The 25942-nt window shown below is 36.0% G+C and overlaps 1 protein-coding gene and 1 pseudogene across 1 annotated transcript in view; one reads left to right on the top strand and one right to left on the bottom strand.

Moving 5' to 3' along the window:
* LOC145303410 (WASH complex subunit 1-like) overlaps positions 1 to 25942 on the top strand; it is a 99919-nt gene that overhangs the window by 37387 nt on the left and 36590 nt on the right. The window lies entirely within an intron of this gene.
* LOC145240591 (U2 spliceosomal RNA) lies at positions 19887 to 20024 on the bottom strand (annotated as a pseudogene).

A 25942-nucleotide genomic window follows, 5' to 3' on the forward strand; every position in this document is an offset into this window, starting at 1 on the left:
AAGAACTTCACATTTGTGGAACACATTACCATCAGACTGCTTCTCTGCAGGCTACAATATAACTGTCTTCAAAACCAATATCAAAAAAAACTTGTCATAAACTGTCCTCGTTTATTCCATTCATCATTTCCAATCCTCTCATAATATTCTTCATCCTTTAATTGTCAATTCATCTATTCCTTATCTTTGAATGGCTCTTGGCCTCGATAATAGTGGCCCATTAAAATTAATAATTAATAGTGGCCCATTAAAAAAAAGACAGAGATACGCCAAGATCACCACTGATACCGTGGTGTCCTGAAAGTTTTCCTTGGAAATGTCATTCATGATGCTGTCACCTACACCAAGCATGCCAAGAAGAAGACTGTCACTGCCATGAATGTCGTCTATGCTCTGAAAAGACAAAGAAGAACCTTTTACGGATTCAGAGATTAAACACTTATTTACACTTGATTGGAAATTAAACCAAACGGCCCTTTTCAGGGCCATCAACTTTTTCCAAAGAGAAATCACCACTTGGTTGTCACTAGTTGACAATCTGATCAGAAAGGACATTGATTACTCCTCCTACTGAAAATCTCACTGTACGCTCATCATGAATGTTTCCAAGAAGTCAAGAAAAGGCAAGATACAACTGTAATCTTTTATTCAATTAAGAATCTTACTATTCATCTACTTGACAAGCAGAAAAGTACATCTTTTATAGCTTGGATTATAAAAGAGGAGATAATCCATATTCACAACATTCTCCCTCACCAAATTTCTCACTCATAGGGAAGAAAGTCCCTTAAATGTCCAAGCTCCCTACAAGCTCACAGTGGGTGCCTTGGCAGTCCATGACTCGGGGTCGGAATACTCAAACAAGAAGGCTCTTCAGTGCAAGCCTGTCTGTAGGTTCTAAAATATTTCACACCAAAATGTTTCCTTTTCAGAGGAGCAGGCCGTTCCATGTCAAAGTTAATCTCTGGGTGAACACATTTTTTTCGGTGCTAGTCCTTCATCTGTCAGGAATTCAGGTGTTGGCCCATCCGAAATGTCTGACAGAGCCCCAACGGAGACAGTGTCATCAGACAATGTGTCAGGGGCAATTTCAGTGTCTTGATCTTCCAGAGGGGCTTCAGTGTCAGGGGGAGTTGGTCTGTCCTCAGGGGTTGTCCAGGTGCTAGGTCTCTGAGAGACATTAGACTCTCTACCGTCTGCATGTCATACTAGAACGTACTGGGGGTTGACCTCTATGAGCTCTACCTCATCCTCCAAGGGACCGTTCTTGGTGTAACGTGCATGTCATCTTAGAAACACAGCACTCGATCGAGAGAGCCAAAATGGAAGTGATAGTCCCACTGAACTCCGTTGCTGAAAAGGTAAAACCCTTCCATGTGGGGTGGCATTCATGGTAGTACATGATAGGGATCGTATGGTGTATAATGCGACAGGAAGGAGATTTTCCCAATTATCAATCGAGCATTCGTTATTTGATACAGCCAATTGAACTGTCTTCCAAATAATGGTGTTATAGCTTTTGTATTGGCTGTTACCCCTAGGGTTGTAGGGAATTGTCCAGCTTATAGCTACTCTTCATTCATGTAGAAATTGCTGAAGCTGCTCTGATATGAAGGAAGCCCCTCGGTCTGAATGTATATAGGCAGGAACTCCAAAGACAGCGAATAATGAACAGAGGCATTGTATAATTGTAGTAGCCGATATGTCTGAGCAAGGGAAAGCAAAAGGAATTTGTGAGTATTCGTCAACAATAGTTAATATATATCGGTTCCTTGTTTTGCTTGGTAGCGGTCCTTTAAAATCAAGATTTAGTCTTTTGAACAGTTGTGTTGCTTTCATTAAAATGCCAGTTCTGGGTTAATAAAACCGAAGCTTTATTTCAGCACACGGTCGGCAGGAATTTGTAATTCTTTTTACCTCCTCCACTGAGAAAGGCAAGTTTTACACCGCACAGTATGAACCATTCGAGTAATACCCAGGTGACAGAGATTGTTATGTAGCGTTCGGAGTTCGTCCCCACTTGATGCTGTACAGCATACTCTTGACAGTGTATCAGCTGTTAAGTTCTCCTTGCCAGGTCGGTAGCTGACGTCAAAAGAGAAACAAGATATTTCAATCCTCCACCTCGCTTTTTCCTCATTCTTTATTTTACTTGTAATCTTAGAGTTGAATATAAAAGCAACTGATTTTTGGTTAGTTTAAAGTGGCGTCCGATCAGGTAGTGTCGCCATTTTCTTAATGCCTCAACTATGGCGTAAGCTTCCTTTTCAATTGAGGGGTGTCATCATTCAGCTCATGAGAGGGTCCTTATTAGCTTGTCTCAAAGAAGCAGCAATAACACAGTCTGACGCATCCATTTCAACAACCAGAAGAATATTTTGGTCTTTTGTTGTGATTGCTGATTTTGCAATATCCTTTTTCAGTCTCTCGAATGCCTCAACAGCTTGACAGGACAGAGGAAACGTCTCTACTTGTATTAATGGGTGTATCTTTTCTGAAAACGATGCAATCCATTGGGAATAGTGAGCAAACATACCCATAGCACGTCAAAGGGAAGGCCTATTGTGAGGAACAGGCGTCTGAAGTAAAGGTTTCAATTGATCTGCATCCAGTGTTTTAAAATCTTTACTTATTACCATAAGTAAAGATTTTTTTGTCCAGTCCAAACAAGCATTTGTCGTTGTTTAAGGTAAGGTTGTATTTGTCAATGGTGGACATGAACCGTCTGAGATTTTCGTTGTATTCCTTTTTATTATGGCCACATACTGTGACGTCAATGTACGCAAATGTGCCTTCCAGTTTCTCATCCATTATGATTTGGTTGACTATCCTTTAGAAGCTGGCTAACCCATTCATAATGCCAAAAGGAATCCTGCGAAATTGATATAGTCGATTGTTCGCCTCAAAAGCTGTGTATAGCTTGTCTCTAGATCTAATGGTGATCTGATGATATGCGCCTTTCAAGTCCGGAGTGCTAAACATACGATATTTGGCTATTTCGCCTATCATTTCATCTATCTTGGGTAATGGGAAGGCGTCCAAAAGAGTAAATCTATTTATGATTTGGGAGTAATCTATAGCCATTCTCTTTTATGGTTTTCAGAAGTGGTTATAACTACCTGAGCCCTCCTAGGTGATTTGCTAGGTTCAATTATACCCTACTTGAGAAATTAGGTTTTCAAAAAGTGACGGTACTGGATTTTTGCTGTCGCCAATCCACAAATTTTCAATTGAACCGCCAAACAGAATTTCAATCTGTGACTGTTGCTAAAAAAAATCAGCATTATTTTGCAACAAAGGTTTTTCATTTAGTGGTTTTATAGGAAACGTCATTAAATAGTAAGTCCACCTAACAATAACCACTTACTTGTGCAGACAATGACATGTTTGCCATTGTTACTTTGCTGGGGGCAGGGACAAATTTGTTAGTTTTTACCAAGCTTTCTTTGATAAAATTTTCTGAGCTGCCAGTATCGAACAAAGCATCGGTAGATCCCCTGTAAATTTTTACTTTTACAATAGTTTTTGAAAAGCAGTCTGGAGAGGTGGCTAAAGTTGCAGATGTATTTTGACGAGTGACTTTGTATCACGTTTGCATAGCTTTGAAAAATGACCAAATTTTCCACATTTATGACGAGTATCTCTGGCAGGGCATGAAACATAGGTGTTTAAATAAGCCACAAAAATAGCAGGTGTGCCTTTTTAAAGAGGCAGTGACCAATTGTTCTTGAAGCTTCGTCGGACTATCGTCATTGGGAGGGGGGGGAACAGGTGGGTTTCGCACGGCACCCACAGTGTCTGGCTGTAAATAAGAACTAGACTGCTGTATAGTACATTTGAAGGTATAGGCTTGCTCGTAAGCTGTTCTAAGTGTAAGGGTCTTATTCTCAAGAAGACATTGTCTTACTTGAGCATTACATAAGCCGTTAATGAAGGCGTCCAAAATGTGTTGCTCTTTTGAGCTTCTAATGCCGTCATTGGGCAATTTTTGCTGAATGTCCGAAGGCTCCTAAGGAAATGGTCCAATGTTTCGCCTGATTCTTGTTGGCGAGTTGCAAGTAGGTGTCTAGAAAGTATCTCATTTTTGGGTTTTATATATATAGCGTTCAGTACATCACTTGCTTCTTCATAGGTAACAGAATCAGAGATAATTTCATTGACTGTGTGAGGCAGGTAGTTGGTTAAGAGTGCATGCTTATTGATGCGACGTCCCAGTTTTTCTGAATGTAGAACCTCGATGAAATTTGTAAATATTTCCTGCCAATGTTTCCAGCAGTGGTGATATGCCTTGTTAGGGATAAATTTTTTTTACATAGGCATCACCACTTATCAAGGCCAAGAGGCCACTCATGGATAAGGGTTAAAGAGTGTACAGTAGAAATTGGACAATATAGTAATCATTAGTAATGAAAATTCGGTAAATTTGATAACTTATATGGAACGGCTCATCAAGAACTTATTTACGTTAGACTTGAACACAACCATATTGTAGTCAGCCGGAAAGCAGGAAAATGAAAGACAATTCCACAGGCGTGCAGTTCTAAGAAAGAAGCTTTGTTCATGGAATCTACGTTTAGGTTTAGGCACAGATAAAGAGTGGGGGGAATTATTGATAGTGTGTATAGCTAGACGAGTGTTTCTTGTGAAAGTTTGGCAAGGGGGGACCATAGATTGAAGCTCAGTTGAACACCTTCCATGAAAATAACGATACATTAGAGACAAACTCGCAACATCTCTTCTGTTAGATAGAGGTTGCAAGGAAGAGAAAGGGACATCTCCTACGAGGCTACAAAGTCTATTTTGAACTCTATCAAGGCAGGACAAGTCCTTTCTAGCAGCTCCTGCCCAGATGTGGCAACAGTATTCCATCCTTGGACGTACCTGGCTCTTATATAGATAGAGAATAACATCAGCAGTGAGATATTTACCGGATCGATAGAAAGATCCCACCATTTTTCCAGCGGCCTTGGCAACAGATTTGATGTACATGTTCCATTTAAGATCAGGAGTAAAGGTCAAGCCCAGAAGCTTGTCAAAACTTGAGGCCTCCTGAAGACGAGAGCCATTCATTTCAATTGATGCCAGATGTGGATCAGAATGTTGATGATGTAAAGAGAGAAGCTTGGTTTTAGATGCATTAAAAGTAACCAGCCACTCCTTTCCCCATTGTACTACGTGCTCAAGATCAGAAGAAAGAGAATTAGAGAGAACTTGGTCGTTTACTGTCTTAGATGTGCTACCATAAATGGTAGTGTCGTCAGCATAAATGTCTACAAATGATGTAAGGATGTGATTTGGAAGATCATTAATGTAGATCAGGAAAAGAGTTGGGCCCAGGATGGACCCCTGAGGGACACCGGCATTAATACTGTGAGCTTCTGATTTTTGCCCCTCAACTACTACTCTTAAGAACCTATCAGAAAGAAATGATTTAATAATTGAGAAGACATTTCCAGCTATACCATAGCTAGAGATCTTATGAAGTAAACCTTTATGCCATACCCTATCAATGAACATTTTGATTTGTAACTACTATTCACTTCTTTACCTAAGCACGTGTTGAATTATGGACATTTTCATTACTAAAAAATTACTTTTACATTCGTTTTCTCCAGTTTTTCTTTTATCAAACTTTACTTATGTTTCAGGTATCACTTACTACTTGGTAACCCTTCTATTATTTCAATGCTTCGTTTTATTTTCATTTTATTATGCATGTCTGTTCCATATCTGTCCTTCCTTTTCTTCCTTCGCTAAAACATAGCATTTATACCCAAAATCATATTGAATGTTGTTGTGGTTCTTGGCTGAACACAAAGACGCTTCAAGATGGCCTCTACCAAGTCATGGACCACATCACACCCCCAATATACGTGACACATGTTACACCACCTTCAAACACTTGTTTTTTTTTTTTTTAATAAATCCTATTTGCTATGCTGCTTGCTAACCATTGTCCATTCTTTTCTGTTTGTTATGAGTTAAATTAAACAATTGCATGATCCTGACGGACACGACCACCATTTATATTATAATAACTAAGGACAAAGCAATTATTTTCCTTTTATAATCTAACCATCTGTGACACAAAAATAATGAGATACCTGCACGAAATATAAGAAAAGAAAACGAGCTTGATATTTCAGCAGTGTAGCGATAGAATGACACTTAAAAAGATAATACAAGCAACAATATATATATATATATATATATATATATATATATAAGAACAAGTAGTTAATAAAACATGTTAAAAAAAAAAAACTTTGAAACAGAGTTAAAAACATATTTAATTTTTAAAAGGAAGCACAAAATAAGTGGATAGTCCTTAATCCGCAGAGTTTCGAAGAAATACTTTCCTTCTCATCAGAGGGTAGGATTTAGCAAAATGAAGGATCGGATTTTTCTTGCAAAAGTATTTGATGAAACTACAAGTAAGTCATAGATCTTACTTGGTAACAAATAGTGAAACAGAGGGAATATGGTGAAGAAAAAGGTGATTTCACGTGAATAGATAGTCTGGTGATGGGTAAAATATCCAATAACGGTAAAATCCAAAAGTCAAAATCTAAAAAAGTTGGTTAAATTTCCATTTCCACAAGTAAAATCTAAGGGAATCGCATAATTGGAAGATGGTCCAAAGTAATCCAAAAGGCAGAAATCTGTGGAATAATTCACAAATGGGGGCAAGGAAAAGATGTGCTTAGAAAAAAGAATTTAAATCAACTGTTGGGAGAATGAGTAAAGAAGAAGAAGAAGAAGAAGAAGAAGAAGAAGAAGAAGAAGAAGAAGAAGAAGAAGAAATATTGAATGGAGATTGAGTTAATATTAGAATAGAAAAGCTAATGTCAAAATGACCCAGACAAAATGACATTGAAAAGGCGACAAAATTTAAAGCAGAAAAGGGATCAACTGAAATATACAAGTTATTACTATATATATATATATGTCAGAATAATGAGACAAATTAGATCTTGAAGTTTCAAGTCTAACAAAATATTTTTGGGAGGTAATATTTTGAATGTTACTTTTCACTGCCTTCGTTCAGGATTGAATTCAGCAGCTTTGGGTAACTGTAAACTTTGATACAACGTCTAGGGCCACTCGGCCATATGTCCTAGTTACATCTTATTATTTCCTGTAATAGAATCGTTTCAATTGTAATATTTAGAAATATTATTTAAAATTTATTTATTTAGTGTATTATTAATTCAATTTATATTTGATTTAATTTATTTTTAGTTATTAATAAAACAGTTGCGTTTAAAACAGGAAGCCCCATATTAAACTATGAGAGCTATTCCCCTTACACTAATACTTTCGAGGGAATAACTCTCATAATTTAATTGTTTGAAATCCTGAAGTAATTTTTTGTTAAAAATCTGAGTTATTAACCGTTTGCTGTAATAGATCTGTTTTTACTTAGAAATATTCTTTAAAGCTGATTTATTATTTTTATTTTTTTATTTTATTATTTTGCATTTAAAACCAAAGATAATTTTTTTAATTTATTTTCAACTATTTTAATTTTTAAGAAACTTTTCTTTCTTTTTTTTTTGTTGTGATCCGTTTCTTTCTGTTTTAAAACGATTTGTTTAGTAATTTTCTTTTAATTAAGAAATTTAGGGTTTTCTTTCTTTAGAAGCAAAAACAACTTTGCTAATGTACTTTATAAGTTTTTTTTAAAACATTTTTTACAAAAAGTGATTAACAAACTTCAAACTTTTTATAAAAAGTGATTAAACAAATATAAACGATTTCATAAATTGATAAATTTATAACTTCTACGATAAATAAATCATTTTATATTTCAAACGCCGCTGCCCAGGGGTGGTATGGGTATAGAGAAAAATAATTTTCAATACTGTCCTCATTTACTTGCATCCCCAGAATTGGTTACTGTAAGTAAAATCCATCTTTCCAAAAGAGAATACTCTGGATTGGGACAACAATTTAAAGTACCCTAGTCTAGAGGGATTTCTCATTTACCGGCCGAGAATAAAACAGCAGAAGTGTAGTATCGGAACAGATACTACACTTTTTAAGATATGGTCAGTTTACAATTAAGTTTTAAGTATTGAATGTGTTCGATAAAATTTAAGCAATGAGTTCAAATTTACTTCCATGAAAAATTTACTATATAATATCATGAAGTAACCTTCATCTTTGATAAAAATGTGTTTGTGATACTAAACAAATGTTCATCCTTGTGTTTCTTTGTAATTGTTTCAATTTTTATGTGCAACAATATCAGTGTCAACTTTGATATAACCTATTTGCTTTTAAGTTCATGGTTGGATTTCAGTCACTTCAAGAGGTAATTAAAAAATTTTAAACACGCTCGGCAGTTGCTCTTACAACATCCACTTACCGGAAGTGTGCCCATGGAGCAGGTACTCGAGTGTACAGCAAAGTTCCACGCGGTGTGTGGGTATCTTTACTAGTATATATATATATATATATATATATATATATATATATATATATAGCAAAGTTCCACGCGGTGTGTGGGTATCTTTGCTAGTATATATATATATATGCGTAGATCATCGTATAACGATTTGATCACTGTCTGTCTGAAGTAATGAACATTTAAATTAAAATGTTTAAAATTCAACGCTATTTCACACGGTTAATAGTAGCCGAATGGATACGGCCTCCGCTAATCGAGCCAGAGATGTCTCGTGTCGCGGGGTTCGAATCGTTCGACTGGTAGTAATCGTGACACCTTGCACTGAAGAATCCCGAAAGGATGAAACACTAGTGTCTGTAGGTATTTAATTATTATAGTAAAAAAATAATTATGACAGCCCCTTTAAGAAATTCGTTTCTTATCGTTGAGCACTTTCCATTGAATTAAAAGTCGGTCAATTTAGCTCTTATGCGTAGATCATCATATAACGATTTGATCACTGTCTGTTTGACGTAATGAACATTTAAATTAAAATGTTTAAAATTCAACGCTATTTCACACGGTTAATAGTAGCCGAATGGATACGGCCTCCGCTAATCGAACCAGAGATGTCTCGTGTCGCGGGGTTCGAATCGTTCGACTGGTAGTAATCGTGACACCCTGCACTGAAGAATCCCGAAAGGATGAAACACTAGTGTCTGTAGGTATTTAATTATTATAGTAAAAAAATAATTATATATATATATATATATATATATATATATATATATATATATACATATATATATATATATATATATATATAGCTCAAGGACAGTCTATATTGATGGCAAAGGATATGTGTAATCATGCTGTACATTCAAGTCATACAAGTGTGAATAAACAACCCTATTGTGAAAGAACAAAAAAACTCATATAATGTATAATATAAAATGAATGTAGAATGTAACCTGTTTTATAGGAGCGCTGAGGAGTGCCTCACCGAAAAATAAAATACAAAACTAATCTGTTGGTGAATTTGGGAGAATTTGAGAATTTTGTTCCATAGCATTTAAGTCGATATATATATATATATATATATATATATATACTCTTCAGAATAAAATTATCTAACAATCAGGTGGTATAGAAATCTGTGATTATAAGATTTACAAGATATTATTGGCAGTAATATTCTATAAGTACTATCCCCCCTAAATAAGAATTGCTCGATATAAAAGATAGAGCAAATAAATCAAATTTTAGTCATTCAATGAATTTAAAAAATTATGACGTGAAATGAAAGATTTTTATTATTCTATATAAGACAAAGAATACATTTGAAATATTATAACTCACTAAAGATGCCTTGTGCCCGGCCTTAAATTTCTGACCACAACTCCCCATTTATTAATTGTTTCTCCCAAAACTGGGCAAATGGCGTTGCTAGCATGCTATGAATATCCAATTATATCCAATTATAACCATTTATAACCAATTATATCCAATTATAACCAATTATAACCAATTATATCGAATTATAACCAATTATATCCAATTATATCCAATAGATAATTTGCCTCCAAGACGACTGGCTGTGTCTGTTTTGCATGATAAACATTATCTCAAATTCTTATACTCCTAAACTCTACTCAAAACTCTGTAAATCCTAATGTGTATTTATACTGTATTATGTTAGTTATAATCATCTCTCCTGCAAACTAACCAATTGTTCTTCTTCCCAAGCTGCTATAAAATCACATATATTGCACGTACCTTTGGAGTGGGGTGTAGCTTTCGGTCCTTAACTTTAGCAGACTGACCTTTTAAAAATCGATACACACTAAACATAGATTTCTATTGCTAAGGCATGCATTAGCGTATATAATATCCTCTAACTTAGCTATAAAATAGATACTTATTAGCCATAGATTTGTACTTAGTTTTAAAGTGATCTGAAAATCACCCCTTCTCAAGTGCATGATATCATAAAAAACCTAGACACCTCAAAAACATGTGGATCCAATCTCATCCTGGCTTTGCTATTGAAAAAATGTTCCACTGAGATTGCTCCAGTCCTCTCCAAACTTTACTACAAATTCCTTTATGAATCTTGCTTTCCTGACTGCTGGAAAACTGCTTCTGTGATACCAGTTTACAAGAATTCCGGTGAAAAAACTGACCCATTAAATTATAGCCCCATTAGCCTCCTCCCGCTTTTTGCCAACATATTTGAGTCCATAATTAACAAAGTTCTAGTCCATCACCTTACAGCTGCTAAACTTTTGACCAACCAACAATATGGATTTAAGCAAACCCGTTCTACAGCAGATATCCTAACTGTAATCTCTGAACATATATACCATACACTGGACAAAGCAGGGGAGGATAGAGTGGTAGCCCTATATATATCTAAGGCTTTTGACAGGGTATGTCATGACGGTATTCTCAGAAAAATCAGATCATACAGCATCATTGGACGAATACTTAACATAATTAAATCCTTCTTAAATAATAGAAGAATCCAAGTTGTTCTAGACGGTCATACATCTAAACAATATGATATTATGTGGGAGTATCTCAGGGGTCTATCCTTGGACTTTTATTATTCCTAATATTCATAAATGGCCTCCCTGATAAAATTGTCTCTGAGATGGGTATAATTGCTGATGAAACCACACTCTATGACAGGCATGAGGTGAAAACAAATGAACACATATCTAAGGAAATGGCAGAAACACAACAGAATATACCTCCAATCTGTAGTGGAATAGGGAAAAAATGAATGGTCACATTTAATGCTGCCAAGACTAAGCTTGTTTCCTTCAATAATTACAAGAAACCTTCTTAGCCACAAATAGCTATGGCTAAAGATACATTAACTAAAAGCACTTCTTTCAAACTCCTCGGCTTAACGTTCATAGGGAACATGAGTTGGAACAGATATATTGAGAGCATTTCCAGGGCCGAAAGGGGTGAAAGTGGAATAAAAAAATAATTTTTTTTTTTTTTTGCAAATTTTCCAAACTCTTTACTAGTGAAAGCAGTAGTGTTGTCGGTCAGTATTTCCATTGGTAGGCCTCGCTTAACTGTTGGATTACAGTGGTCGCATCTGTCCAATGCAGTGGCCGCCATATTGCAAATTTAGAGATGCCACAGTCGATGATAATTAGAAAATTCTTACCATTGTGGTGGATTATTTCCATCTCTAATCTGCTCTAGTTGTTTTTTACACTGAGTTTTCCTTTTTCTCCAGCAAACAGGTGCCGGACCTATTGATTGACAGGTTTTGCAGGCTTTCACAAGGGATTTAGCAGTCTCTTTGGACACTTGCGAGTCAACCGACCTATATAAATATAAAAGTCGTTTCACACCTGGATGTCCACTTTGATAATGGATGTCGATCACCTGGTCCTCATTCATTCATTGCGCAACTCCCAAGCACCAGCTTCCTTGAGTAGATCCATCCACCTGAATGGTACTCTCTGAGATTATCTGCATGATTCTGGCAGGACTTAATGAGTTTTACATCAATGGTCAATCCATATTCTTTTACCAGCGATTGCAGGATCCCTAACCGTCATCTGATGAGCATCTCATCAGCTGCTCTCGTGTTCACATAAGTTTTTCCAGTTAGTGTCAGAAATCCACCAATACATGCACACCAAATCAGTGACCAAATGTAACAATGTCACTCCTATACACTGTAATTCCTTTACTGTCCATAAACCAGTCTCTTCCAATTCATTTTGAACTCAAAATTGCGTAATTAAAGGAATATTTCTGCAGAAATATATATACATGTATACATAACCAAGAAACGGGTGGATTAGAGGCCACGTGAACTTTTGGCTAATAAACACAGCACATTGTATGGGTGTGTAAATAATAAAGAATCTAACTGGCTAACTAGCAAACCCAGTACCATAGGAACATATAAAAACACAAAGCAACATCGATTTTATGCCATAATCTGATAAATCCTCATGAGGATAAAATACAGAAAATTCTGTGTAGCTGAATTGGCACATATATTTTCAAACTTTACTATATATATATATATATATATATATATATATATATATATATATATATATATATATATATATATATATATATATATACTCGGGGTTTTTTTATATTCAAAAGTAATGGACTAGTGAATTCAACGAGGTTGTTAGATAGTGCTCAATAAAAAGAGCTGATAATACTTGTTTATTGTTATATAAACATGCTCACATCCCGCTGCTACAAACAGCCACTTGTTTCAATTAAACAACAGATATCATCAGGCAGCGACTTGACTATTCAAATGTTCAATGAATAATTGAATTATTCTGTTGTTTAATTGAAACAAGTGGCTGTTTGTAGCAGCGGGATGTGAGCATGTTTATATAACAATAAACAAGTATATATATATATATATATATATATATATATATATATATATATATATATATATATATATATATGTATGTATGTATACACTAGCAGGATCTGTTTCTCTGCGTTTCCCGAGGCAATAAAAAAAAATATTAATAAATATTTTTTTCTGAATACTTCATCACAAAAAGCAAATTGTAATATGATTATCATCGTATGTGAGTCACATAGGCTGCTGAAAAATTTAAACAGAGAAATGTATTTTCTTAATAATTTGAATGTGGAAGGAAATGACTGGTTTGTTAGGTAAATTCTAGAAAAATAACTGAAAATAAGTTATTAACGGAATTGTTGTACCATAAAATAACTGAAAATAAGTTATTAACGGAATTGTTGTACCATAAAATAACTGAAAATAAGTTATTAACGGAATTGTTGTACCATAACACCTGAAAATATGAAAAACAGATGAATATGTTTCCAAAAGGAATCTATTCTTACCAGTGACAATATTTTGTTGGTCAGTTGACGAAAAAGGATTTTTTAAATTTTAAATTTAATTTCATTTAATTTTAATTATAACTATATATATATATATATTTTGTATTTTGTGTACAGAAAGTTGTTAGTTGAGACAGGTCATTGGTACCGTCGGTTTCAAGCCCGATAATAAGGCCCGTTTAAGGTATCCTTATCGAGCTCTCTTCAGCCAATATTCGTCTCTTAAAAATATAAGTACGCTCTTAAAATTTGGATTTTCCTTTTAATTGAGCACTCTGCTGGAATTCTTTTTCCAAAAAAACTAATCATATATATATATATATATTAATAATATATATATTAATTATTAACTATATATATATAGTGGTGGTTGTATGAAGTAAAGAAGATGTTAGAATTAATAGAAGTTGTTATTTATCAATGCGTTCTAAAATAGTGCATCTGTTGGGGACTTGCATAAATCCCCTGAATAAAAAAGAAATAAAACTAATATAACATAAACTTTTGTTTATTTTTCATTAAAAAAAAAGAAATTACTTTTTAGTGTGTGCCAAGGTGGCAATCGGTATGAAAGAAGGAAGGAAGGAAGGAAGAAGGTGAAGACTTGAGAGCGTAAGAGAAAAAGTCCGACTTTGTGTTGTGGTGAAGTGAGAGAAAGAGAGAGTCAAGCAACGTTCTTTAACGTGCAAGAAAAGCTATCATTTCAGCTTCTGAATTTCACTCGGCGAGCATTGCTGTTGGTGTTAGTTATCCCTTTCTCTGACAAGAGAAATTCTCCGTGCCTTTTATATTTCTTTAGTGGCTCCCAGATGCTTGCAAAAATAAGTTTTTAAATCGAACCCTGATTAGTCAAAAATTCATATTTTTGACAAAAAAACATGTTTTCAGCTATGTCAGCCATTTCTCAAGCGTCCTGCTTTTTGACCCAAGAGGTTTGGTGTGGGTAAATGTTGTAATTCCCGGGTAAATTAATTTATAATTTTTAATGTGTGTGTGTGTGTGTGTGTGTGTGTGTGTGTGTGTGTGTGTGTGTGTGTGTGTGTGTGTGTGTGTGTGTGTGTGTGTGTGTGTGTGTGTGTTAGAAAATAAAATAAGAAACAGCACAAATACTCTCCCCAGATTGGAAAAAATATGGAAGATATATATATATATATATTTTTTAAATATGTGATATATTCTGTAAAAATTTTTGGCTTGTGTTCTCTTCTGCCGGTTTTTGTAGTAGGTGTAACGTTTGTATTTCGTTTTTTAGCTTCTTCATGTTCTGGTCCTGAATAATTTGGGCAAAGTGGCTTTTTAACTGCATCGTTCCTGATAAAAATCTATTTGCAAGTGTGAAGATCATTTCTTTGTTTGATGTAAAATTGAGATGTTGTAGGTGAAATGTCTGCCGTTGGATTGAGGTAGAGTCAATGCTAATCTGAAAACTACCTATGCAGGTGTGCTCTGTAAATCTTCTTTCTTATTGCACGGAGAATTAATGGTAAATTGTCTATCCAGTCCATATTGTTTAAATGCATAGCCAAGGAAGCTTTCAATTGTCTATGAAAGCTTTCCACCATCCCATTTGCATAAGGGTGATAGGCAGTTGTCTTAATGTGATTCGTTGCTAACAATTGATTAAATTCGGCAAAAAGAGTTAATTAGAACTGTAATTACTGAAGGTACTCCAAAAATTGCTATCCAATGCTGCAGTATAACTCTGGCTATTGTTGTGGCTGAAGTGTCTTTGACTGCTATGATTGTAAGCCATATGCTAAATCTATCAACTGTAGTGAAGATGTGTGTATGTCCTTTTGAGGTGAATAAAGGTCCTGCTAAGTTGATGTGAACATTGGTGAATCTAGCGTCAGGTGTGCTAAAAGTGCCAAGTGGTGATTCTGTGTGTCTGTGAATTTTATTCTTTTGGCAAGGTATACAAGTTTTAGTCCAATTGTGAATGTCCATGTTCATCTTGGGCCAAACAAAGCATTCTGCTATTAATTTCACAGTTGCTCTTTTTCCTGGATGAGATAAATTATGAAAATGCTGAAAAACTTGTCCCCTGATGCTAGATGGTATATACCGGTGTGGATGTGTTTTTGATAAATCGCAATAAAATTTTGTTGTACCAAATGGTATGTTGTATAGCTGGAAAGGTTTCATCTTTTTCCAGCTCTTGTGTGATTAAATCCATATTAAATAGGCAATTGTAACTCAAGATAGTTCATCTGCTATAATGTTCTCTTGTCCTGATATCTGTGGAGAACTAAGCTATATAAATTCCTTCCTTTCAGCAAGTGTTTAAAATGCTTAATTGCAAAGTAAATTGCTAGTTCTCTTGAAAAAGTACTGCATTTTAGCAGAAAAAAATGATATAGGAGTCGTTGTGTTGCTGACCAGTTGGTCTATAACTGTTCCTACAACTATATCTGATGCATCTGTTGTAAGTGTAAGTTTTGTGTCCTTACTGTCTTTTACGTAATTCAATTAATTGGCCAAAGCGGTTTTACCTTGTTTGAAGGCTTCTAACTTTAACTGTTCGTTTTTTGTTTTGCTTTTTAATAGGCATGTCAATGGTGTAAGCATTGTAGAACAGTTAGGTAAGAATCGTCTGTAGTAGTTAATTACACCTATGAATCGGCGTACTTGTCTGACAGATGTAGGTTGTGGTAAATTTAAAATAGCACTTACTTGCTCAGGTAGTAGAGATATTCCATCCTTGTCAATCAAGTGTCTAAGGAAATTAACCTCTGATTGGCCAAAATTGAATTTCACAATGTTTATTTTTATATCGTAATGTGACAGTCTTTGAAAGGTTTGCTCTAAGTGTTGTCAGTGCTCATCAAAGTTTCTGCTGGCAATTAGAACATCATCCACATATGCAAATATGAATGGCAGACCTCTAAAAGCTTCATCTATACAAACTCATAAAATCCAAAGCTTCATCTATTAGCCTTGGAAAGGTTTGGCAGGCGTTCCTAAGCCCAAAAGGCATCCATACAAACTCATAAAATCCAAATGGTGTGGTCAGTGCAGTTTTATGAATGCCTTCTTCTGCCACTGGAACTTGGTAGTACGCTTTTACGAGATTCAATTTAGAAAATAAGGTGGCGCTTTGAATAGCGAAATCGTGGATATGTGGGATAGAATATCTATTCGGAACTGTTTTTGCATTTAATCTTCTAAAATCACCACAAGCGCGCCATGATGTAGCGTCTGACTTTTGCACCATGTGGAGAAGGAAAGACCAAGCACTTTTCAAGGGTCGGATGATCCCCTGCTGTAACATGTTGAAACTCGTCTTTTGCAATCTTGTATTTATCTGGTTGCAATCGTCTGGGGACAGCGTAGACAGGTTGTCCTGTTGTTTTGATGTAGTGCTTGGCATTATGCTTTATGTGTTTATAAATGGCATTATGCTTTATGGTGTATGTGTTTATAAATGCTTGGCATTATGCTTTATGGTGTATGTGTTTATAAATGCTCGGCATTATGCTTTATGGTGTCTGTGTTTATAAATGGTCGGGTGAGTTGTGGATATTTCCGTAGTAGCGGGTGAATGTACATGTCCTTGGGTAAGGCAGAGCTGATTCCAGTTGATTGGTATCTCAACGTGATTCTTCTTACCAAAATCTTGGTTTGATTGTCTGTTAATGTGTGATTAGTCATGTCCCTGAATCTGACTAAAAAATCTGCTCCCAATATTGGTGTTTTTACACTGGCTATGGTAAAATTCCACAAAAAATTCCATCGCATGCCGAGATTTATATTCAAAGATTTCTCTCCGCAAGTTGGTATTTTTGTACCATTGGCTGCTTGTAGCTCGTAAGACTGTGGCGTAGTCTCTGGATTCTGTGTTAGTGGCATCACATTTATTTCAGCTCTAGTGTTTATTAAAAACTTATATCCATGAATTTGGTCGCAGATATAAAATAGATGACCTTTTATCAAAACTCAAGCAACAGTCGTCGTCTCTACTGTCTGGAATTTCCGTTTCCCTGTTTCATGTTGTTAAAAGAACATGGATGTATACAACATCTCAGCTCTGTACCAAGCTGTGATAATAACAATAATTGTTTGTTTTATCATGATTGTCACTTCGGTCTCTGCTAAAACTTCATTTTCTATAGGCAGGTTGGTTATTTTAGGAGTAGTGACGGTCTGCCTGTAGTAAGTCTTGTAGTTGTTTTCATAGTTTTTCTACAGTAGACTTGAGTTCGTTTAGTTCCTCATCTCTTGTTTGTGCTGGTTGCAGTTGAATGTTACCTTGCAGCTTCAAAGACTTTCATGGATCCGGTCTGCTATGTCAGCTAGTTTTTCAGTTTTCCTCTCCTCCGTCATAGGTGCGAAGATTTGTGTAGTTATAGCAGGTAATTTGTCCACCCACAAGTTCAGCATAATTTTGTTGTCACCTAGCAAGGTTTGCATGTGGCATAGTAGTTGCAATGGGGTATGGTCTCCTAATTCAACCTGAGTGAAAAGGTTGTGCAGCATTGTTTCATTAGAAACCCTGGTCTGCTTTAAAAACACTTCCTTGACCCTTTCATTTGAGTTGTCCTCTGGAACATTTTCTAGCAAATCTGTTACTTCCTCGACGACGTCCACTGGCAGTTTCTCTACCAAGTAACAATATTGTGTTTTCGGGGGGGGGGGGTGATTCATTTCACATCGAATAATGTCTGGATTTAAACAAACCAGAACTTAATACTAGTCGGGTTGAAAGGTGGGATGTTCAACGATATTGTGGCTAAGGGTGTTTCCGAAGGTTGCGATTCCATCTTCTTTTTCGGTTGTTTTTCCTTCTTTTTTTTTTTTTTTTTTTTCTTTTTGGTAGTGTTCACAGTCTGGTCACCAATTTGTAGGCAAACATTGGGGTTACCAATTGTTGTGGGCTTGCATAAATCCCCTGAAACAAATAAATAAAAAGAAATACACTACCAAATAATGTAAAAAAAACTTTTGCTTATTTTTCGTTAAAAGAAAAGAAATTACTTTTTAGTGTGCGTCAAGGTGGCAGTCGGTATAAAAGAAGGAAGGGAGGAAGAAGGTGAAGACTTGAGAGCGTGAGATAAAAAGTCTGACTATGTGTTGTGGCGAAGTGAGAGAAAGAGAGAGTAAAAAAAAACATGCTTTCAGCTACTTCGGCCATTTCTCAAGCGTCCTGCTTTTTGACCCAAGAGATTTGGTGTGGGTAAATGGTGTAATTCTCGCACAAATGAATCTGTAAAATTTTAATGTGTATGTGTGTGTGTGTGTGTGTGTGTGTGAAATTTTTAATGTGTGTGTGTGTGTGAAATTTTTAATGTGTGTGTGTGTGCATGTGTGAAATTTTTAATGCGCGTGTGTGTGAAATTTTTAATGTGCGTGTGTGCGCGTGTGTGTGTGTGTGTGTGTGAAATTTTTAATGTGCGTGTGTGTGTGTGAAATTTTTAATGTGTGTGTGTATTAGAAAAATTAATTATGCTCTTTTTTCACACCCTTTTCCTCCTTCGCGGTACGAGCCTACGTGCTTCTTCTTTTTTTTTTTTTTTTTGCTCAACACACACCTCCAAATAGCTGGGCAACGCCAGGCACCCAGGCTAATCTAATATATAAAAGGCAAAATGGGCACGAGCGTCTGTGTGTCTTTTTGTGGTCTAATTTGCTTCCATGGGGAAGTAAATAAATATTACGACAGAAAGCGGGAAGCTTAATTGACCCTCAGCCAAATTTAAAAGCAACGTTCATTTCTGCACATGTGTGGCAGTGGCAATTCCTATGATTCTTAAGTTAATTACCAACTCATTGAATTCTTTGGCTTAATGGTTAGCGAGGAATACTAATTACCCACCTCTGTCTCTATCTTTTTTTATTTTAACCATGTGGAAGTCATTCTTAACATCGCTTCGTCCTTGTGCTAATATTTTCCACCCGGGCAACGCTAGGTATTCCCCACTAGTATAACAATAAATGCGAAATCTGCATTAATCAAAATATATTTAAGCGTATTTTACGATCGCGCAATGCAGAGCGGCTTGCTAGTTACTAATAAGTCGTCATTTTGCGTCAAATGTGAAATGAACAATGTGTCAGTATAATGCTCGGTTTTGATTGGCCTCTGCGCACTTTTGCTTGAATGAGTGTCTGTCAAGTTTGGAAAAATTGTATTTAATGTTATTATTAATGATTAATTGGTTTTAGTTATTTCATTGAATAAATTGGAAGTGTAATTTATCAGTTAATTTGATAGATCTTTAAACAAAGTTCACCTTTAGTTTTATTGGTATTTATTTGCTTCCCCCACGAAAGAAAAATGTGACACAAGGTCGTTTTTAATGTGAAGGAAAACAGTTCCCCAAAAAGGGGCACTCTGGAAAGTGGCAAAAATAAAAATTTCCTTAGTATAGAAGGATTTCCCTACATTGACTAAGGACAAATTAACTTAAGTGTGGCACCAGAACAATTACTACACTTTTAGCTTTAAAATAAATAATACATCGAGGCATTAGAAACTCCGACAAAACCCAAAAGAGAAAACAAAAATAAATAAATAAATAAATAAATAAATATACAACAAAACAAGTATACCTATTTACAATGCCTCCCCACGGGACAGAGTTAGACACCAGAGTCGTTTTTTAACGTGGAGAAAAGGTACAAGAATAAAAATTGTCTCAATCGTGAAGGATTTCTCCTCCACTGAAAGAGAACGAGAAATGGAAGTGCTGCAATGCATCTGAAGAACAGATACTACACTTTGATCTTGGCCAAAAGGCCAAGTAGTCAAAGGGTATTTATTTGCTCCCCCACCGAGCAAATTAGGCACAAGGCCGTTTTTTTTAATGTGGAGAGAGGGGGGGGAGGGAAAAGGGGACCAGCTCCCGAGAGGTGGGAAATGGGAGCTGGATAGTAACTGTTGGTCTGTAGGGTGATCCCTATATTGACTAAGGTCTGATATGTGGGGCTACCCCACCATATGGTCTTTGCTTGCAGTATCTGCCGGAACAGATACTACACTAAGCTAGATTACGTATTAAAGTATAATTTTTTTTATTTGTTTTTTGCTACCACTCGCTATTTGGGGAATAAGTGTGGGCTTATCAGCATGAAACCAGTACTACAAGTAAATCATTATCATAAGACTTTTAACTAAAGAAACCAACATTTATCTTTTAATGTGGGCAGTTTTTTGCATACTACATTCTTAACGTCAATTTGTGGGCATGGGGGGAGGGCGTATCATCAACCATTACCCTTATGAATGTAATTGTGGTTTAAAATGCAACCAAAGGCAAAATAAGTTGTTCTTTGTAATTAAGCACATAGTACAAACCTGTCTGGGTGTCGTCTGTAGAGTTCCGTGTACACATAAAGAATGGGCACCTTTCCTATTTATATGCTTGCGATAGTGTCACCTAATATGCAAATGAGATGCTTCCAGTTGACTATAAAAAGCCTGATTTTTCAGTGACGGGTTGATTTTGGGCTTGGGTGTCATAGTAGCAAGTGTTGTCAGCAGTGCGCCCCGTGTTCTAGAGTTGAGTTTTGATAGTTAAGTAGAGTGTTGAGATTTGAAGTTGAGCTTTGACAGTAGAGCATCAAGATTTCGGTCTCTCTCTCCCTCTCTCTCTCTCTCTCTCTCTCTCTCTCTCTCTTTGTCAATCAACAAGAAAAAAAATAGTAATGTTTCATCCAATGCCAGTAAGCACAAGTGAAACGTGAACAAATTCCACAGAATCTTTCCCGTTTTTTCTTATGGTTGGAAATAAGTTCAATTGCGAATGGTTGTATGTGTTCATACGATACGAGTCAGCATGGAATCCAGATTGGATTGCAATCTAAAGAATAATAAACGCAGTCTGTAAGCCAATCCAATCGCAGGAAGGTTATGCATCAAGGAGCAGTCAGTGTTTGCTAAATGAAACAGTGATGGCGGTCTGTAAAGCAAGGGTAATGTGGAAATTAAATAATTACGGTGGTGTGAACCCTAAGAAATATTTTGTAGTGGTGTTAACTGGGGTAGGAAGAAAGAGTGTTTCTCCTGGAACTTTTTTAGGAAATAATTAAGAAGAATGAAGGCAGTAAATAATAGTTGGAAAACATGCATCAGATATACGTAGACATGGATCATGGCAGTTTGGGATTAATCTGAGAACCTGTAGCGAGCTACTACTATGATGTTATGCTGTATTCTCACCTTAGTTCTCTCTTTCTCCCTACTCTTTTCTCTTTTCCTTCCTTTCTTCTTATACGCCATCAGAGGTTCCAGCCAATGAAAAGCGAGAACTGTGTACGTGGGACATTCAAGTGAAGGAAACGTTCTTACTTCAACGACGACTAGAGACAGCATCACACGCCACTCCTTAGCTCCCGTAAGGTAGCGAAAAGGAAACATTGAACATTAAACAAAGACTCTACAAAATGCACTGTCTCTTCTTTGTAACCCGAATTTCGAGAGAGAGAGAGAGAGAGAGAGAGAGAGAGACAGACAGACAGACAGACAGACAGACAGACAGAGACAGAGACAGATATATAAAAACCACTTAATTCATTGCAAAGTCGCGTTACACATCCTCATTATTATTTGGAGACGATGTCTTCTTTAATCAGCATTCTTTTCAATTTCAGTGCTCCAGTTCTCTCTGGTATCGGAGGCGCCCCGAAGTGGGGGCCTACCGAAATGGTGACACTAATTAATACCCCTTGTTAATGCATGGTAATATACCATAAACCCAGTGTTTTATTACAGACGAGAATAATTGTTTCCATTTTATAATTACAGAGAAAAGAAGAATAAAAAGATATATATATATATATATTACATAGGAATCACCACTTATCAAGGCCCAGAGACCACTCGAGGATAAGGGTTAAGAGTGTACAGTAGACAATTGGACAATATAGTAATCGTTAGTAATGGAAATTCGGTAATTTTGTTAACTTAAGTGGGACGGCTCAGCAAGAACTTGTTTACATTGGACTTGAAGACAATCAGATTGTAGTCAGCTGGAAAGTAGGAAAACGGAAGACAGTTCCACAGGCGTGCACTTTTAAGAAAGAAGCTTTGTTCATGGAATCTACATTTAGGTTTAGGCACAGATAAAGAGTGGGGGGGGGAATTATTGAGAGAGAGAGAGAGAGAGAGAGAGAAAGAGAGATTGTTGAATAGCATGGAGTGTTTCTGCTTAATCATTTTTTTTTTTTTTTTGTAATTTCTCCATTTTTCGTATGGTCATTCTAATATCTCGCCCGAATTTGTGTAAGAAAGTTCCATAGTCTTTTTTGTCCATCTGTCTTCTTTTTTTTTTGCAAGTACTTTCAACTGATTTTCTTAGGTCGTCTTCAGGCAGTTTTTGATTACTGTTTCGTTTAAAATCTGTATGCTTTTATATGATTCAATTACAATTACATTGAAATTACTGAAAATAATGAAGCGTCTTGTGTGTAAAAAAATGTTTTTAACATGCTAAGAACGTGGCTAAAACAAATGTACAATGGTTTTAAAGTGTGATTTAGAAAATGGTAAATACGCAATATATATATATATATATATATATATATATATATATATAAAGGCCCTGCCGTTAGAATACGCCAACTGCCCCCCTGCAGAGGGTAAAAGTCCCTCAATGGGGGTCCTGGATATGACCTTAAACTATATCCAGTGGTGAGGCCCCAGCTTGTGGGCTTTGGGGAGTGTGGAGCCATCCTTTAATTACCATTGCTCCCAGGTCTACTCTGACCCAGAGTGGTAGTACCTGTTAGGGTCCCAACTATGGGTCAAATAGAAACCGACGTGAAAACAACAAATATATTCTATTAAAAAAATTTTTCTTCTGAATCTTTGAATTCGGCATTAAATAACCCGAAAAGAGTTGATATGCCGTAAAACAAAAACAACCAACCAACCAAAATATATAAAAAAAAAAATTTGTCGGTTTTTACCTTTTAAATTCAAATGAATATATCATTGCTCAAACAAAAATTGGTCGGAATAAGCACCATCAAAATCAACACACGTTTGGACAACATAAAACAAGTGTCTTTATGCCAGTAATGTAAAAATTTGTGTTCTGGTGGCGAATAAGTCGCTGAAGGCGTTTTTGATATCACTTAGGTTTTTGAAGAATTTTTCTCACTGAAAAGTATTGAGATGCTTGAAAAAGTGGTAGTCGGTAGGTGAGAGATCTGGCGAGTACGGTGGATGAGGCAGATTTTTTCTAAATCACACTTTAAAACCATTGTACATTTATTTCCTAAACTACCATGATCCATGTCGTTCAACTTCTGCAGGGTCGACTTAGCAATGTACCGTCAGCCATTGTCATGGAGAAGAATTGGGCCTTTTCTGTTGACTAATGCTGGCTGTTGTTGCCAAAGTTTCTGAAGCACTTCATCCATTTGTTGACAGTATTTTTCTGCCATAATAGTTTCACTTGCATTCAAAAAGCTGTAATTGACAAGACTGGTCGCAGACCACGAAACAGTAGCATGACCTCCTTTTGGTGCAACTTTGGCTTCGGGAAGTGTTGTGGAGATTCGTCAGCGTTTCACCACTAAGCAAACAGTCCTATAAATACCACTGGTTTCAGAGACTAGAGGGAGACATTCATACCATGTTAAACTGCATGCTACGAACACGTTCCTCTCATACCACTTTAGTGGCTCCTGTATTCTTTATGTTAAATACATATTATATTTATACACTTTACACTACTTGTGGTTTCTTTATATAAACTGTTTTTGACTCCTAGTGGGGGGGGTATGAGACCAATGAATTCGTCAATCGTTTTTATAACCACCGGCTGTGCTAACTAACCAATGAAAACCTTCCAAAGTTACTATAAAAATTGTCGAAATTTGGATTCAATCAGTTTGCCGTTAACTACATCGCACACCACATTTGATTCTTGACCGCCATCTTGGTTACTGCCAATTGCATTCAGGATCTGATCTGAACTACGCCACCATCTTTATTCAACATAATGTCTCAAAACTTAACAGGTTATGGGCCCAGCCATCGTCTTTTCTTTGACGGATCAGAATCTAAATTCAAATTGTGGCAGGTAAAATTTCTGGGATATCCAAAGGATTCGAAAACTACACAAAGTGATACAATCTCCAACAGAGAATCCTAACGACCCCGAATTTCTCAAAAAGAATGTGACTGTTTTTGCAGAACTGATTCAATGCTTAGACGATAGAAGTCTGTTTCTGATTATAAGAGGCACCTTGGATGACGGACGAAAAGCATTGAACATATTAAGAGAACATTATTTATCAAAAGGGAAACTGAAAATTATATCACGATATACAGAACTAACGTCTTTGAAACGTAATGAGAATGAAACTATTACCGACTATGTTATAAGGGCAGAAACAACCGTCAATGCCTTAAAACTCTCAGATGAAATAATAAGTGATAGCTTGTTGATATCAATGACCCTCAAGGGACTTCCAGCCGATTTTAAACCATTTACAACTGTTATAACGCAAAAAGACAAACCCATAAATTTCAGTGAATTTAAAGTGGTATTGCGCAGTTACGAAGAGACTAATCGTATGCTCATGGACAGTAATAACTCCAGTAATATTATGAAGTTCAAAAATGCTTCTCGAAAGCAGACACCACCAAATTACGCACCTCACCAATTTTGATTCAAACTTTAATCCTCAAAGTCATTTTGTCGAACTTGCCGACGGTAATCAAATAAATGATATAGGCTTGAAAAGAGGCGATGCTAAAATATCCCTAAAAAATGATAAAGGTGAAATCTGTAACTGTTTTCTAAAAAATGCTCTGTTCATACTTACATTTAAACAAGACATATTTTCCGTGCAGGATGCAATTAAACAAGGCGCAAATATAAAGTTTGGCCAAAACAAGTCAAAATTGTTATACCCCAATGGAACTGTATTTGACATTAAAGAAAATGGCCGACTACTCGTATATTTAAAAAGTATGGTTTCCTCAAAAACTGCCTGTCACGACTTGGAAACCTGGCATAAAATTCTAGGACACTGCGATACAGCTGATATTAAAAAATTACCAAATGTATTCGAAGGCATGAAAATAATACCTTCAGACGATCTCCCAAATTGTGATGTGTGTGCACAGGGGAAAATGACAAAAGATATAAGCAGAACACCAGACAAAAAAGCTACGAAAATTCTCTCACTTGTGCATTGTGACTTAGCAGGTTCGATCAGCCCAATGGGGAGAAATAATCTAAGGTACTTTTTGAACTTTATTGAAGATTTTTCCGGCTTAATTATAGTTTATTTTCTAAAAAACAAATCCGACACTATCCTCGCCACTAAGAAATATTTAGCTGATATTGCCCCGTACGGCTCAGTAAAATGTATTCGCTCAGACAATGGGACTGAATTTACTAGTAAAGACTTTGAACTTCTATTAATTAACCACCGTATTAAACAAGAGAAATTTGCACCGTATTCCTCCTTCCAAAATAGTACCGCTGAAAGGGCATATATGAAGTGTTTTGTGGTGTAGAACCCAAAATGAACTGAATGCATATATTTTGTTCAGATTGTTTTGCATTTATAGAAAATACCAGTAAACTAAATATTAAAAGCTAAAAAAGTATTTTCGTACGTTATGATAAAAACAGTCCAGCATATTTAATCTACTTTCCAGCTCAAAATGCCATAAAAAGGGTTAGATGTGTAAAATTCAATGATACA

Source organism: Euprymna scolopes, chromosome 19, assembly GCF_053919585.1.
Source record: "Euprymna scolopes isolate OS-2025 chromosome 19, ASM5391958v1, whole genome shotgun sequence".
In the NCBI taxonomy this organism is placed as follows: Eukaryota; Metazoa; Mollusca; class Cephalopoda; order Sepiida; family Sepiolidae; genus Euprymna; species Euprymna scolopes.